General features: G+C 35.6%; 1 protein-coding gene and 1 pseudogene across 1 annotated transcript in view; one reads left to right on the top strand and one right to left on the bottom strand.

Annotated features, from left to right (window-relative positions):
* The window catches only part of barc (RRM1_TatSF1_like and RRM2_TatSF1_like domain-containing protein barc), a 364,827-nt gene that overhangs the window by 285,997 nt on the left and 63,615 nt on the right, over positions 1-15,215 (bottom strand). The gene's annotated exons all lie outside the window — the stretch shown is intronic.
* The window catches only part of LOC136835832 (diuretic hormone receptor-like), a 192,675-nt pseudogene continuing 186,161 nt past the window's right edge, over positions 8,702-15,215 (top strand).

Raw genomic sequence — 15,215 nt, 5'->3', positions numbered from 1 at the left:
ATTTCAATATAAACTATATTTGTCGGTTTCCTGACAGATCAACTGCAATATCACATCTCAATGTTCGTGCCGCATGTGCTGTTTGAGATTTATTCCCCGCAGGACTGCGTTATGCTTGCCGATACACATACATACGTAAAATATATATATGTATATATACACACACACGTATATGTATATATATGTATGTATATATATATATATATATATATATATATATATATATATATATATATATACATATATATAATTACTGTATATATATATATTATATAAATCTATTTAGTTATAGTGAAAACGAGGCCTCACAATTTGAAGCTAGTGTATTTGCTGTTTGAATAACCTACCCTTTCAATACACACAACCGATGAAAATAAAAGAAGCAATAAAAATACGCATTATATTACATATCATGGCTACGGTGTAAAATATTTGTCATAAAATTTGTGTGGAACAATGCTAAAAACGGAAATAACAATATCATTCCTATTACCAGGAAACAGAATATTGGGTTGATTTATCCACCGAGTTTTGTTAAAATTCAGCCTTAAGAGGAAACTGAAAATGAAGACAACAGTCGTAAACAAAACGTTTGCGTGTGTTAAACACTGAAAACCATTTGTCTTGACTAAGTATATATCTAAACGAATTTTCAAAACGTTAATAAAAATTGGTAAGAAGTATTCCCGTTACACAGACGAAGCCATGCGTAAAGACTTAGCCTTTTTAGATAATTAATCGTGTACACTTTTGATGGTCATTTGTTTTCATGATCACCTATTCCTCTTGAGAACCACCATATTCTTAGCCGAAGTTAAATTGCATGGATTATGAGAGATGTATTAATGATACCGAATTTCCGTGTCTGGCCTGCTCCTAAAATAACCAAAACGGTTTAAGCAGGCAACTAGGAGGGTAGTGAAGTATACCAGGAAATGTTAGATGCTAAATAAGCAATGTTTTCAAGGAATTTAGTTTCATTCCAAAGAGCAAATATGCGTCCCAAAAGCAGAAAATAAAGTATATTAAAAATATCAAAACTGGCCGAGCAACAAATTGCAGGAAAATCCAGCAACCATAGAGAAACGGTGCAGATGAAGAATGGACTAGGTATAAATTCATGCACAAAGACAAAAGATAAGAGAGAGTAGAGAACTCATTCCACGTTTTACCCCGTGAAAGGAATGAGCGACGCCAAAGCATTAATTGGTGATGCATAAAAGCTGATATATTGCCCAAAAATCCTATACAAAGCATCTATTTATTACCGCCCATAAATATAAAACGAGTCGGTTCCAGGACATGAATTTGGCTTCTATGTTGAAATAAGCTTGCTTAATTGGCCTAACGAAGTGTGTGTATTCGAATGTTGCTTAAACAACAATCTGTTTATAAACAATAAATTGCATTTGAGTGAGCGCGAGTCTATGCTTGAAATAGTGCACAAATTAAAACAGTGTTCCTCAGAGCATCAATTAAAATCAAATAGCAATATTTTTCTGTTAGGAAAATATGTACGTTTTATGTGTACAGTGCATATTACGCAGGACCATTCACAAACATTAAATTATTGCCAACTTCTTTGAATAAGTGGATGTGATTCAGGAACATAAACTTCGGCAGTGAAAAAAGGAAGAACGCAAGAAATACGACAATACAGAGAAATAACTGTTCTGAAAAGAAAAAACTAAAAACTAAATCTCGTTATGCTAGACAAGCGTAAAACATTCGCAAATAAGATCAGACTTAGATCGAAACTATTTCATTTTTTAAAATGTGTAATGGAAATAAAATGATAAAAGTCCCTCTGCTGTACGAATATTTCAGTTTAACACCAATGAAAATATTTTAAATAATTTTTGATAAGACATTATTTCATATGACAGTTCAATTTACCTCACAACAAAAAAATTATGGTCACATAAACAAGTGGAGACGGAAAAAGACCAATGAACCCTTATTTTGCAAACATATATTGAGGGTAGTGGTGGGAAGCTGACTCAGGACTAGAGGGTGTAAGTCTAAACGTGGAATTTACTATGCACGTAAAACACATATGCATAAACATAGCGTTTTATAGAATAAAACAAAATGCAATGAATGACTCTTTGAAAGACCCTACCTAAATCACTCTTTCATAAACAGTTCTTTTCAAGTGACGCCAAACTCGCCTTTTGATCAGGCGCTGGTTGAATGAATAAGGGAATACACAGAAAAACAGCAAATTCCGGATAACGGACTCATTGTCTCTCAAGGTGGGAGTGAAAAGCTAAGTCTCTCAGATTCGTAATCCGTAAAAATATTCTCATTAATCATCAAATATTACACATATTACACAGAATATTTATTCATTCTCTGCATGCAACATCTGACTCCCTGACACGCAACAAGAAGTCTTCAACTCTCCAACGGTAATTTCACATTCACTCCAACTCAATGAGTTCTCAGGTTTCCGTGTGACCCATTGCCACTATTAACAGACCCTTCCACGCAACTCTGGTGTGCGTAATCTCGATTCAACGTGCGGTTCATCTAGGCTTCCCAGGAGGTTCCTTTCTATCGTCCCCTGCCCCTCCCAGACTGAATAAATGAATGAGTCATGAAAATTACGGTATAATGCCAAGCAATCGGGCGCCTTCAGGTGTTCAGCGCTTCAGACAATGAAAAGCGAGAGCTGGAGTGGTTGAACAATAAGGCAAAGAGATCCAGAAAATAAATGAGATGAGGTACAAGGACGACGGGAGAAAGGAAGCTTGAATGGAGGAAAAGAAATGGATAAAAAGCGCGTGCAGTTGGGGCCGAAGGAACACTGCGAACACCCTGTAGTGTTGCCTACAGTGCACAACATGAGGTGCACTGACGTTACTAACCCCTATAGGTCCTCTCACAGAACGAAGCCCTCACCCAGATCTTCATTGATTCCTTTACATGCAATTTGAAATCAAGTAAAAAAAATGGGGCATTTTTGGCATCTGATTCATAGTTTTCCGATAATTATAAAAACAAACATTCAGTGAAATTTTGGAGTGTATGTATTTTTGTCATTCAGTTCGTAACATTTCGAAATACTTCTTTTTTTAGTTGTTTATACTGAAGAAATCAGAAGTAATCAAGGTGAATTTTGGGGATCTTCTTAACTCGTACATAAAACCTAAGTGAAAATGATTAAAAGCAAAATAATTTGACTATAACCACATAGTCCATTTGCAATACCCGACTCGTAGTCTGAAGTTCGAGATTCCTTCCATTTACCCTGGAAGTCTTCAGCAGCCGATAATGCTCAAGAAGAAGTCAAGCAAACTTCTATTTGCCTTCCTTCAGGTGTAATTAAAGCTGATGGCTTTCGTTTCACGTGATATTATTTTATTTGCTGGCCAAGCATCGTCAATACATCCATCCACCCGCCTCCAAGTGTTAAAACAGAATGTACTGCTCAACGTACATTACTGAACTTTACGAATTTCTTTTACTGATCTTATACATTTTAGTTGCTTTAAAATACAAGACTTAAGACATTAATTAACTTGAGTCTTTTGTTATGTATTTATAACGGTCATCTCAGAAAGCTTTGGCAAATTCACGTACTGTAATTACAAAGAATTATGGGGTCATCTACAAATTCTCTTAAAAAACATAACTCCGATTTCGTTTCGTTCGTATCCTCTTAATTATGGCTCACAATAATCTGCAAATATTATGATAGCACCTCCTCCAACTTCCAGTTTAGCTCAAATATTCTTTTAGGGTTCCCCGTGACACACACACAAACACACACACTCACACACACTCACACACTCTCTCTCTCTCTCTCTCTCTCTCTCATTTTTCTACAATTCATGCTGATTACACGAAAGTCATCTGCTGTTATTTAAACAAAGAAAATGAGCTGTGCAAAAAATAGCAATAAAGTTTAAAAATACAAGGAATTAAAAATAGACCGAGACATTCCCAGTATTTAAGTCAAGATCTTATTTTCGGAAAGGAAAATACGTGTTGAATTTAAGACCGAGAAAATTAATTAAGGTCGCTAGCACCAGGACGCTCCTATATTCACCGTTAGTTATGAAAGTTGCTCGGATTTTTTTGACATAAAACAGAAATTAAAAATTTCTAGAAATAAAGAAATAAAAAATGCTCTTCATCTAGTAAACTTAGCTGCCATTCTTTGAGGGTTGCCTATGTTGTTTTAGTCTGTGTATCAGTCTGGAACGATGAACTCCGTTCGTAACTGCATCTTGTGTGTTATTGTTTCGCTGTACTATATGTTTCATGATCATCATCATAATTATAATAACATTAATTACTAATTATAATAACAAAAAAACCCACAAGAGTTTTTCTGACTACAAGCATGCAAATCATAATATATATGAACAACAAACCATCGTGCATACGATTCTTCATTGTACTGTTCATGCTAATAACATAAATAACAATGATAACGCACTAAATGCACCACGTGCAACTCCCGAGCCAATAAAACACGGCTTAGGGCGACGTTATAGGAAGTTATGTGGCCTATCTGCATCGACTCTGCATTGGCACTCGGGGAGGCCGTCGCTAGCACATGCTGTGGATTCCACTGCAAGCGTAGCTAGAGTTACTCCTCCGAGGGTTTAATTTACACTCTATTATGAGCACGTCGGGCTGCAGATGAGAGAACTCGAGTCTTCAGGCAGCAAAGGATGCAAAGAGACTTTCTTCTTCTTCTGCCAATTCCACGCCCGGAAACTCACCTTGAAAAAATGAATCTCGTGGATTCATTGGAACTACTGGGGAAAAATGGCTGATACACTATATTTCAATCCTCAGATAACATTTCTCGTTAACAACTGCACTTCTCATTTTGTTATCGATTTCATAACTAAATAAATTATTGATATCCAATCTCCATTTCCTAAGTGAAGACCAGTAAATCCATGCAAGTGTGCTACCTATTATCTTCCTCTACGCAGACGCCCCTCCTAATACACACATTTTGCTCATGTCCCCGGAGGACAAATAAGAGAAACCGATAACACAGACAAAGATAATAGCACACAACTACTTCTCTGCAAGAGGACACGATCTAAAGTGCGTCCTGAGTGAAGCACTAAAGGCTGCAATGCTTTCAGCCCTTTGCTGTTCATCCGTTCTCTTCAGTGTATTTTAACTTTGCTGTCCAAATTTTTTCATTTTGCTTTGATCCAATTACTAGTCCTCATTTAAGGAGAAATTCTTGGGGACGGCCCCATCAGTTTAGAAATGTGACCACGTGGTCTGCTTAAACTACCCCACACACATAATAATAATGATAATAATTTAAGTAATAAGATACGAAAACGGCAACCCTCTGCCAAGTATTATCCATCTCCCTTCCGCCCCCTCCCAAACAAAAGCACCTTTGGTCAGATCCTGATTGTTTAAAAAATTTAAACACATGTTGCCATTAATCAAACCCAATTTTTGCCTAATCCTGTCAACAAACAAATAAGCAATAAAGCATAAACAAACCACACCAAAAAACAAAACCTCCTCCAGCTTCGTTGGGTAAGTAAGTAAGTAAGTAAGTAAGTAAGTAATAATAATAATAATAATAATAATAATAATAATAATGGTGAATATGTAAAAGTGCTTATTAGCTTCAGTGTGTAGTAGTAATTGAGGTTATGCCTTGATCAGAAAGCAGTAGATATGGAAGTAGCAGGACAATGACCTGTCAGAAGACCCTGGAAATCTCGGAAAAGGGGAACAGCGGAAGCCCTATCCTTGATGGAAGTTTAGGCAGAGAACTTTATATAAGTCTCACACCATTACAGGAAAACCTGGCGCAAAAACATTCATAATGATGACGCAAAATGATGCAATGACTTTAAAAGTATACCTTAGTTTTACCAGACCACTGAGCTGATTAACCGCTCTCCTAGGGCTGGCCCGAAGGATTAGACTTATTTTTACGTGGCTAGGAACCAATTGGCTACCTAGCAACGGGACCTACAGCTTATTGTGGAATCCGAACCACATTATACCGATAAATGAATTTCTATCACCAGAAATAAATTCCTCTAATTCTTCATTAGCCGGCTGGAGACTCGAACGCGGGCCTAGCGAGTGCTAGCCGACAACTCTACCGACTCTCCCAACGAGGAACAATGACTTTAAAACGACTAATGATTGATCTAAGTACGTTAAGTCCGGTAAATGACAACGCATATATAGTTAACGCAATTAAATTACTATAAATATATGAGCCACTTTCACCAGATGCACATGCAGTTGTACTAGCCACAATGACCTCGTAACTTCTCAACTATGTACACAATTCTTATTTAAGACGCCCATATCGCTACAAGCCTTGAATCCACATGTAAGAAAATGGAGAATCTCTACTTTACAAGGTGGGATTCGAACGCAAACATTCCAATTATTGTGAAATGGATATATATATATATATATATATATATATATATATATATATATATATATATATATATATATATATATATATTATATACACATATATATATACTGTATATGTATATATATATATATATATATATATATATAAGTATTTATGCTACTTGGGAGTAAACCATAAACTCAGTTGCCCTGTTTCTTTCCAGTTCTATGAAGAAAACCTTAATCGGACAAATCCGCACAAAAATCGTAAATCACAAACTTTATTTCCAGAATTTCATAGATCCCGACTTAATCTGATTAAAAAGTTTCCTCATCAGCAAAAGATCTTTGCAGGAACTAAGACTATAGTTCATAGTTAGGCGACAAGAATACAGGATGACATGCACCCAGAAACAAAGTTTGTAAGAGAATTCATTACAAGAGCTGGGAAACAAAGGATGCTCTATGATAACAGTCATGAACTATTCTGCTTCAATTTCTCCAAATGATAATGCATTGTTTGACTGTGAACAAGTTTCACTGCAAGTCTTACATTCCTTTTCCTTTTTCTTGCTTCCTGAGGGCATATCCCTACCGACATATTTTCCTCGACACGGAACGGCTAATTGCGGGATCTCAACGAAATCCTAATGATTAATACTTTATCTTAAAACGTAAAAATGCCGCCACCAAAATCTACGGTAATAGTGCGTATGGTTTCGGTATCTTGAGCGTATAACACTGAAAACAAAGCTGAGCAATCTGTCCCTAAAATCTTCCTTCTTCCCAAAAGTTACATTATTACCTCTCTTAAAATAGTCTATTATTTTGCAAAAACCCACTCAAGTCTTCTTGCATAATCCTGATAAAGAGAGACCAACAAACGATAAAAAAGCATAACGGGAGTAAAAAGCACAAGATGTATATCACTTTTGCGCAACTCATTAGCAACACGCAGTTAAAGAAAAGGGTAGAAGGGTTGGTAAAAGGATTTTCATTTATAGGGGAGACACTTTTAAATTTGCATAGCAACTGTTATCAACAAGGAAACGCCATATTATATATGAAAAACAAGGTTCTAAATGTCAACGCTAACCTTCCCATCATCACCATAATACCGAATAAGTGGAACATGAGAAATAAACTAGATCATCTTGAAAGTTGTTCAGTCTTCCATGAAAATTTACACACACACTTATGAGACAGTTCCCGGCCCAGATACGAGAGCCAGCTTACAACAGACTAAAGCAGTCTAGAGCAAGTGTCAAAGTGAGCTATATTAAGGACCAAGAACCAACAGAGAGAGAGAGAGAGAGAGAGAGAGAGAGAGAGAGAGAGAGAGAATACTTCCCTTACGTCATAGCTTTAGTTTAAAGAAATCTCTTAACTGACTGATCTGATATCAAAACAGGAGTAAAAAATCCCACTGTCATCGTCGCCGATGATCCATGACTGGATGGAGACAGAGGAAACTGAAAGTCACGCCGATGTTGTTTACGTCTGTGAATGATATGCCCATCCAAACATGGCAAAAATACTTATGACTGGATTGTTATGATCAGCACTTCCAGTACATTAATGTTCCATTTAAGCTCCTAAGGTTGACATTTTTGCGATAATACATCATCTGAGTATAATTGATGACAGGAAGGGAAGAAAACCAACAGATTGATCGAAAGTAAGGCAAAACAGTTCCGCCGAAACTGTAAAAGTAAAAAAAAGAAAAGGATAAAAATAGCTTCAAAACCAAGAAATATAAAACCTGACATACAGGTCTCAACGGTAGACACACGAACAGCATCACTTTTCAAAGAATTTTCACCCACGACTCAAGTAAAAATGAAGAATTCTTACGAGGAACTTGTTTTCCAGCGTAGTAACAAATACCATTCTTGATAAAGACCCGGGGTAAAAATAACTCATTGAGTTGCCTTCCTCCTTCCTACTTCCAACTTCGGGTAAAGGGAAGGTGTGAAGGGAGATGAGATATAGTAAGTGAGCAGTCTTGAGTACTGAGGCCAAGGGGGGAGAGGAGAGGAAGCAGAGTTCGCAATGAAAGAAGTATATGAAAGTATGGAAGTACTAAGACTTTGACACAAACAAGAGAACGAGAGAGAGAGAGAGAGAGAGAGAGAGAGAGAGGGAAGGGAATAAAAGGGAAGGGATGAAAAGGTTTAAGTGCCTAGGACGCTTTGCTTTGCACACACACACACACACTCACACCGAGAGAGAGAGAGAGAGAGAGAGAGAGAGAGAGAGAGAGAGAGAGAGAGACGGAAAGGGATGTGGGGGTGACCTGAGGTAGTAGCGCAGTACGGAGCTCAGTGCACGACGATTTGCCGTGGCGTTCAGGTGTCCGTTAGGTGAGCCGCTCATCCGCGATCACTCAGACTCCTTTGGGAAACTTATTCCTCCTGGCAGTGCCAGGACATCCCCAAGGCACCGTGTAAGATATCTTGGCGTTCCATTTCCTCTGGTCAGAAAACAGATATTTCGTGCGCTAAACTTTTGACCTCAGGGTATGCAAAGTGCTAGTTCCTCTGACCGACGAAGTGTTAAGAGCTTAATCATTATTGGAAGTGGAATAAAGTGAGGCGTCATGTCATCAATAATTTTCCTTAGGGATTAAAAGTACGTTTCCCCTGCGACTTCAGTGCACTTCAGAACATGAAATGTTCTTAAGGAAAAGGAAAAAACAACAACCTTAGTGTGTGGTGCTTCGATACCAAATTCTTTACGGGATACGCTCACTTTAACTATATTTTAAAGTAAACCTACTGAAATTCCATATCATGTTAAGGAGCAGTGATTGCCACCAGCACAACAAGAACCACTGAGAAACAAGACAACCATTTAGAGGTTAGTTAAATAGTTGGAACCCCAAAAAAAAAAAAAATAATCACTTACCCGGTTCAATGTGTGTAATGTCTTGTATTAGAAAATATCTTGCATCATAATTTGTAATTTTATGCTACATTTCAGCATTATATAGACTTGAAAGATATCACTTTCAATTAGGTTGTCAGCGGACGGAAAATAACTGGATGTAAGCAGTCAAGCGTTGAGTTTAAAAAAAATGGGAAAAAATCCCAGCGGTCGTTGATAGCCAGATAAGTTTATATGAAAAGTAGTCTGGGATTTATTCATAGGAACAATATTTGCATTTTCATGCCCCTTCGTCAATTTCGGTACATCAGCCTGGGGTATCAACGAGAGTCATTTACATAATGCAGCCGGAGGCCACGGTCATTTGCGATTTTCCAAGACGCCTATATCGATTCCGATGACTCTACGTAGTTACTACTAAAAGTCCTAAATAACCTTTCAGTTAAATAACTGGTGAAATTTTCTGAAGAATTATCACCATGTAATAAGTGGTTAATTTTCTCTTTTATGTATACCTTCTAATTTCAAGGACACTGATTTTTCTTTTTCGTTCATGACTCTTTCAGTGGTATTAATTTTCGAGGCTCTCAAGAGTATGGCTACCCATTTTTTTTATTTCAGCGTATCAGATTCAGATTCAGATCTTTAGGTGACCTCTACCGGCAGGTTTTGGAATTACCTGAGAAGTGTTGTCTGGGCTAGTTCTAAAGTAAAAACTATTGGCTGCGCCTATGTAATACTCAGTATGATTATTCTATAGCTCAAACTAGCTAGCATAAAAAAACAAAGGTCATCTGTGCCTGTCTAATGAAGAACAACTACTATCTTTCATTACCTACTTTTCCAACAGCCAATCTATTCGACATTTCTTCACCTTACAATATATCCTCTGCTCTGGTTTTTACTCTGAAGTTGGGCTATGCCACAGGATAAGGAGTTATTGCTTAATGGAAGCGCATCAGGCTCAAACTCTTCCTGCTTTGTCTGATAAAATTGTAGAGTGCCTCCAACATTGAGCCCTGAATTGCAAGAATTATGGTGTCACTTCATACGTGTAACATCATCCTCCGAGTACTACGAATCTGAGTTCAACAGGCCTCGAGTACACTATGAAACGTTGGTGAGCTTCAGTATCAACATTCATAAAAAATGATTCGTGACATCCATTAACAGAGTTCCGGATTTCAGCGTTTTTTTTCCCTTTTTACTTACTTCAGTATACTTGTGCCAGCATTGGCTCTCTCAGTGGGGAGCCAGTATACTACTACAAAACTTAATTTCCAAGTTATTCCTTTCATGTTGTCAGAGCAAAGTTTCATTTGTCTTCCACGGTGAGTTACATTAATATTCACGATTTTAACAAAACTCATTATGGCCTTGGAAAAGAAAGTAAGAAATATCTTTGCATTATCCCTAATGGTTTCAATAATGACATACCTTTTTGGCATTTTATTGAGGTAATGTCTGCAATCAAATACTACATCTTTTTCGAGTCTTTACGTCTCGTGAACTAGGAAGTGAAACTCTTCCAAAATTTATGATCAAAATACGTGTTCAGTCATAGAAACCTGCAAATCACATACTGCAGTCAAGCACCCTTTCAAATGCAAGTAAAAGAGAGAGAGAGAGAGAGAGAGAGAGAGAGAGAGAGAGAGAGAGAGAGAGATATTGGGTTTATATTGGTCATCCATCTTCCTTCCCCACGCAGTCAGGGCGTAGAAGTGCTTCGTTTTTTCCCCTTCTTTTTTGTTAAGTATATTATAACTTTCAGGTTTATGTGTTTATTCGAGTCTTTTATCCCTTCAGAAGGCAGTAGGAGGAAACTAAAATAGGAAGGAGAAGCAATAACTACATAGGTTATATCTAACAGAGGAAATGTATTGGGAAACAATACACTGCATTCACATCAAAATACTGACATGACGGTAAAACTGATTTTGATAGCACACTAATTAAACACATACGCATATATATATATATATATATATATATATATATATATATATATATATATATATATATATATATATATATAATCAAGGAATATATTTAAAACGTCCTTTAATATAATAATTCCACTCTCCCGTGGAAGGAATATATTTTCATATATGTTGACCGAAGGACCAGTGACGGATTTAGGAATTTTTAGTTGATAGTGTGTCACTGTAGTCCTGATTCCTCGTCCGTCGCTGGTTCGACCCCACGGGACGGTGGACTTATTATCAACTAAAAATTCCCCTTCGGTAACATATATGAAATATATTTTCCTTCCGAGGTAGAGTGAATTGGATATTAAAGGACGTTTGTAGCTTTCTGATTGTATATGAATCACGGTGATGTGATAAATAGTCATATATATATATATATATATATATATATATATATATATATATATATATATATATATATATATATATATATATATTTATAATTTAATATATATTGTATATATTTATAATTTAATATATATTGTATATATATAATTATAATATTAATATATATAATATTATATATATATATATATATATATATATAAGTATATAATCAAAATATTAATGACAGTAGAATTGATTTTCATAGTATACTAATTAAACATACACAAGCATAATATATGTATGTATGTATGTATGTATATATATATATATATATATATATATATATATATATATATATATATATATGCATATATATACGTATATATAATTATATATATGCATATATATATATATATATATATATATATATATATATATATATATCTGTGTGTAGTGACTAAATTCTTTAGGCAATAAGTGAATTACTTGGTTCACCCAGTCAACTTAGAAAACACTTAAACATTGCCGAAACTTACAAAGCGACTAAAATCCAGGTATATTTTCTTCGCATACTGACTGAAATGGGTAAATGGTTTTTTGAGGATAATTTTATTTTCTGAAGCCTAGTTGACAATAAAACAATAAGATTTTTTGTTAGTTTCTAAACTGACTGGGTAAAGCAGGCAATTCACATAATGCCTTAAAAGCTCAGTCACTTTATAAGTTATCTAGATTTAGATATTGGCTATAACATTACATTACACACACACACACACACACACACATATATATATATATATATATATATATATATATATATATATATATATATATATATATATATATATATATATCACCTTCAAGCTCTTTCCCTTAAGAGGGATGTCTCTGGAGAAAACACAATAAATGTCACGGCTACATTCATAATTTCAACTGCTGAATCGCTGACTGGTCCATTGTGCAGGAAACTTCCACAACAGCAACACGTCAAGTTCTTCTACTCACACTGCATCATGCCCTATCTCTCGCACATAACCTTGTGCTTCAATGATTTCATGTCCATTCCTTTTTTAATAACTCTTTCACTCCAACTATCCAGCTCGTTCAAGGTCTTCTTAACCTACTTCTACTTACACATCCGAATACTACAATATTAGCTTATCCCTCGTTCTCTATTAATTCTACATGACCAAATCATCTTTCAACAATCTGATGCATACTTTCCCCTACGGTTACATTTCACCACTGCTTCTATGTACCTCTAGATTTCTTACCCTTTCTATCGTTCCTAAGCCACAAATACTTCTTAAACAGTTCAACAGAACAGTTCAAACGTTTCTCTTTGATTTGCACACATCATGTACATTTTATTTCCATCAAACAGAGTTGCCTCAACGATCACTTCGTATATCGCCACCATGGCTTCTATAAATACTCAAAGTCTATTTCCAATCTCTTATACATACTATGCTAACTATTTTGTTTCACATTTCCTGTTACGCACCTGACCTAACATTCTACCATTCATCATCTGTTATATTTACTCCCAAATACCTTTAGGAACCAACAGCTTCAATTCTTCCACCTTGCATATTAACATTCATTACTCCACTTTTCTAACTTCCATTTGCATTTAAAAAATGTCGTCTTGCTAATATTTACTCTTATCTTCTTCATCTTGCAAAAACTTTTAAGATCTGTCACTAGTTTCTGGAGTTTCTCTTCACTATCCTTAATCAGAGTTTCTCTTCACTATCCTCAATCAGTGATGTACCATATGTACACTTCAACTGTTCCATACTCCATTCAAGATCCATCTGCTTAGCCCACAATTTTGGACCGACATATACTGGTTTTTTCTCTTATTAATCTCATGACTCTGTCCGTAAGATATAGAACAACTATGGAGGTTTAGCACAACTTTTCTCAGGCTAACTTTCACACCAAACCAGTCACTCTTCCACGTGCATATTCCAACATATACCTTGCCTCCAACATTACAGATTTTACATCTTACTAAACAACTCATCTTCTGTCTCATATATTCTCAAAACCATCCACATGTTCTATATACTCATTTGATCATGAGGTTTCTTTAGGTTCATGTATTTCATGAACAGCTTTTTCCATTTACTTTCAAACTTCCCAGTTAACTGTTTCATAACTAACATAACATTTTCCTTGTCTAAATGCACGCTTATTCCCCTTTCGATAAATCTGTCAAGTGACTTCATATCTCACTCAAATTTCTACATTATACCTTCACCATAATCTAGGTAACATTAAGCCCATGTAACTCTCTAAGCCATCGCCATTACCTTTATTTTTATACAATAAGACAATGCTATGTTTCACATTTCCTTTTGAACTTTCCCTTATCTTGGCATGCCTCACACATCCTGGCCCAACTACTACTAATGACTTTCAGTATATTACTTGTTATTCCAACACCTCCAGACCTCTGCCCATTCTCCAACCTTTTAATTGTCCTCCCTAAGCAGCTCAGAAATCATTTCCACTGGTATTCTAGAACTTGCATTTACCCTTTCCAATCCTATATTATTCACCTCGGCCTTTCTAATATCTTCCACATTATAAAAATATTCCACGGTTTCATTCCATCCACCCAAGACTGCATTCACCTCAGACGGCATCTCTCAATTCGCACCTCTGATTTTGAGATCCATTTGTTAATTAAGCTCCCTCACTGCAATAACTTCCCTGTAGAGCAATTAATTCTCTCTTCTCTTATATTTGCCTTATTGTACCCATCCCCTCTTTCTTGACTACTTTTTCTGTATACCTTGACGTGATCAATCTCTTTCTGTTATGCACCAGCACTTTAACTACTGTCCATTTTTTTCTTCACAATACTTCATACTACTTAATCCCAGTACTTCTAACACACACACACAAAACAATATATATATATATATATATATATATATATATATATATATAATATATATATATATATATATATATATATATATATATATATATATATATATATATATATATATATATATATATATATATATATATATATATATATATATATATATTAACCACACGTGTTTGCGTGTTTCACCCAAGAAGGGTTGAAGGATTACCTCTTCGTGAGAAAGAGGAGAATCTGAACAACGGTTCTACCCCAGAATATTTGAGAGATTATCTAGTCGAGAGAGAGAAAGAGAGAGAATACCATCAACAGTTCCACCCAGGTGGGGGTAGTGGTTGCCTCGCCCAAAGAGAGAGAGACAGAGTGAGAGAGATGTAGGAGGGGGAGAACACGAACAATTGCCTCCGGATGTATATTTTCACACGCCACATAATAGCAGAGGGGGAAAAAAAAAGAGAGAATCCTCAGCCGATTTGGAGTTTTTGAGTCGGATGGAAAATTACCACAACCTTTCATGGTGAAAGAATGGTAGAAAACTTTGATGTCTTATTTTTATTTATTACCATAGGTTATACAGCTGAAATAATCTAGAATCATTATTTATTTTTCACAGAAAATATGTAAACATATTATTCATAAATAAAAATCCGTGAATTCACAGTCTCTCTATTTTAGTACTATAAGCGTAAACGGCACTTATTGTCTTAATGTGGATTGACGGGGAACTTTGTTGT

The sequence above is a fragment of the Macrobrachium rosenbergii genome, chromosome 55, assembly GCF_040412425.1.
Source record: "Macrobrachium rosenbergii isolate ZJJX-2024 chromosome 55, ASM4041242v1, whole genome shotgun sequence".
NCBI classification, from domain to species: Eukaryota; Metazoa; Arthropoda; class Malacostraca; order Decapoda; family Palaemonidae; genus Macrobrachium; species Macrobrachium rosenbergii.
This window is presented reverse-complemented; position numbering and strand designations above follow the sequence as displayed.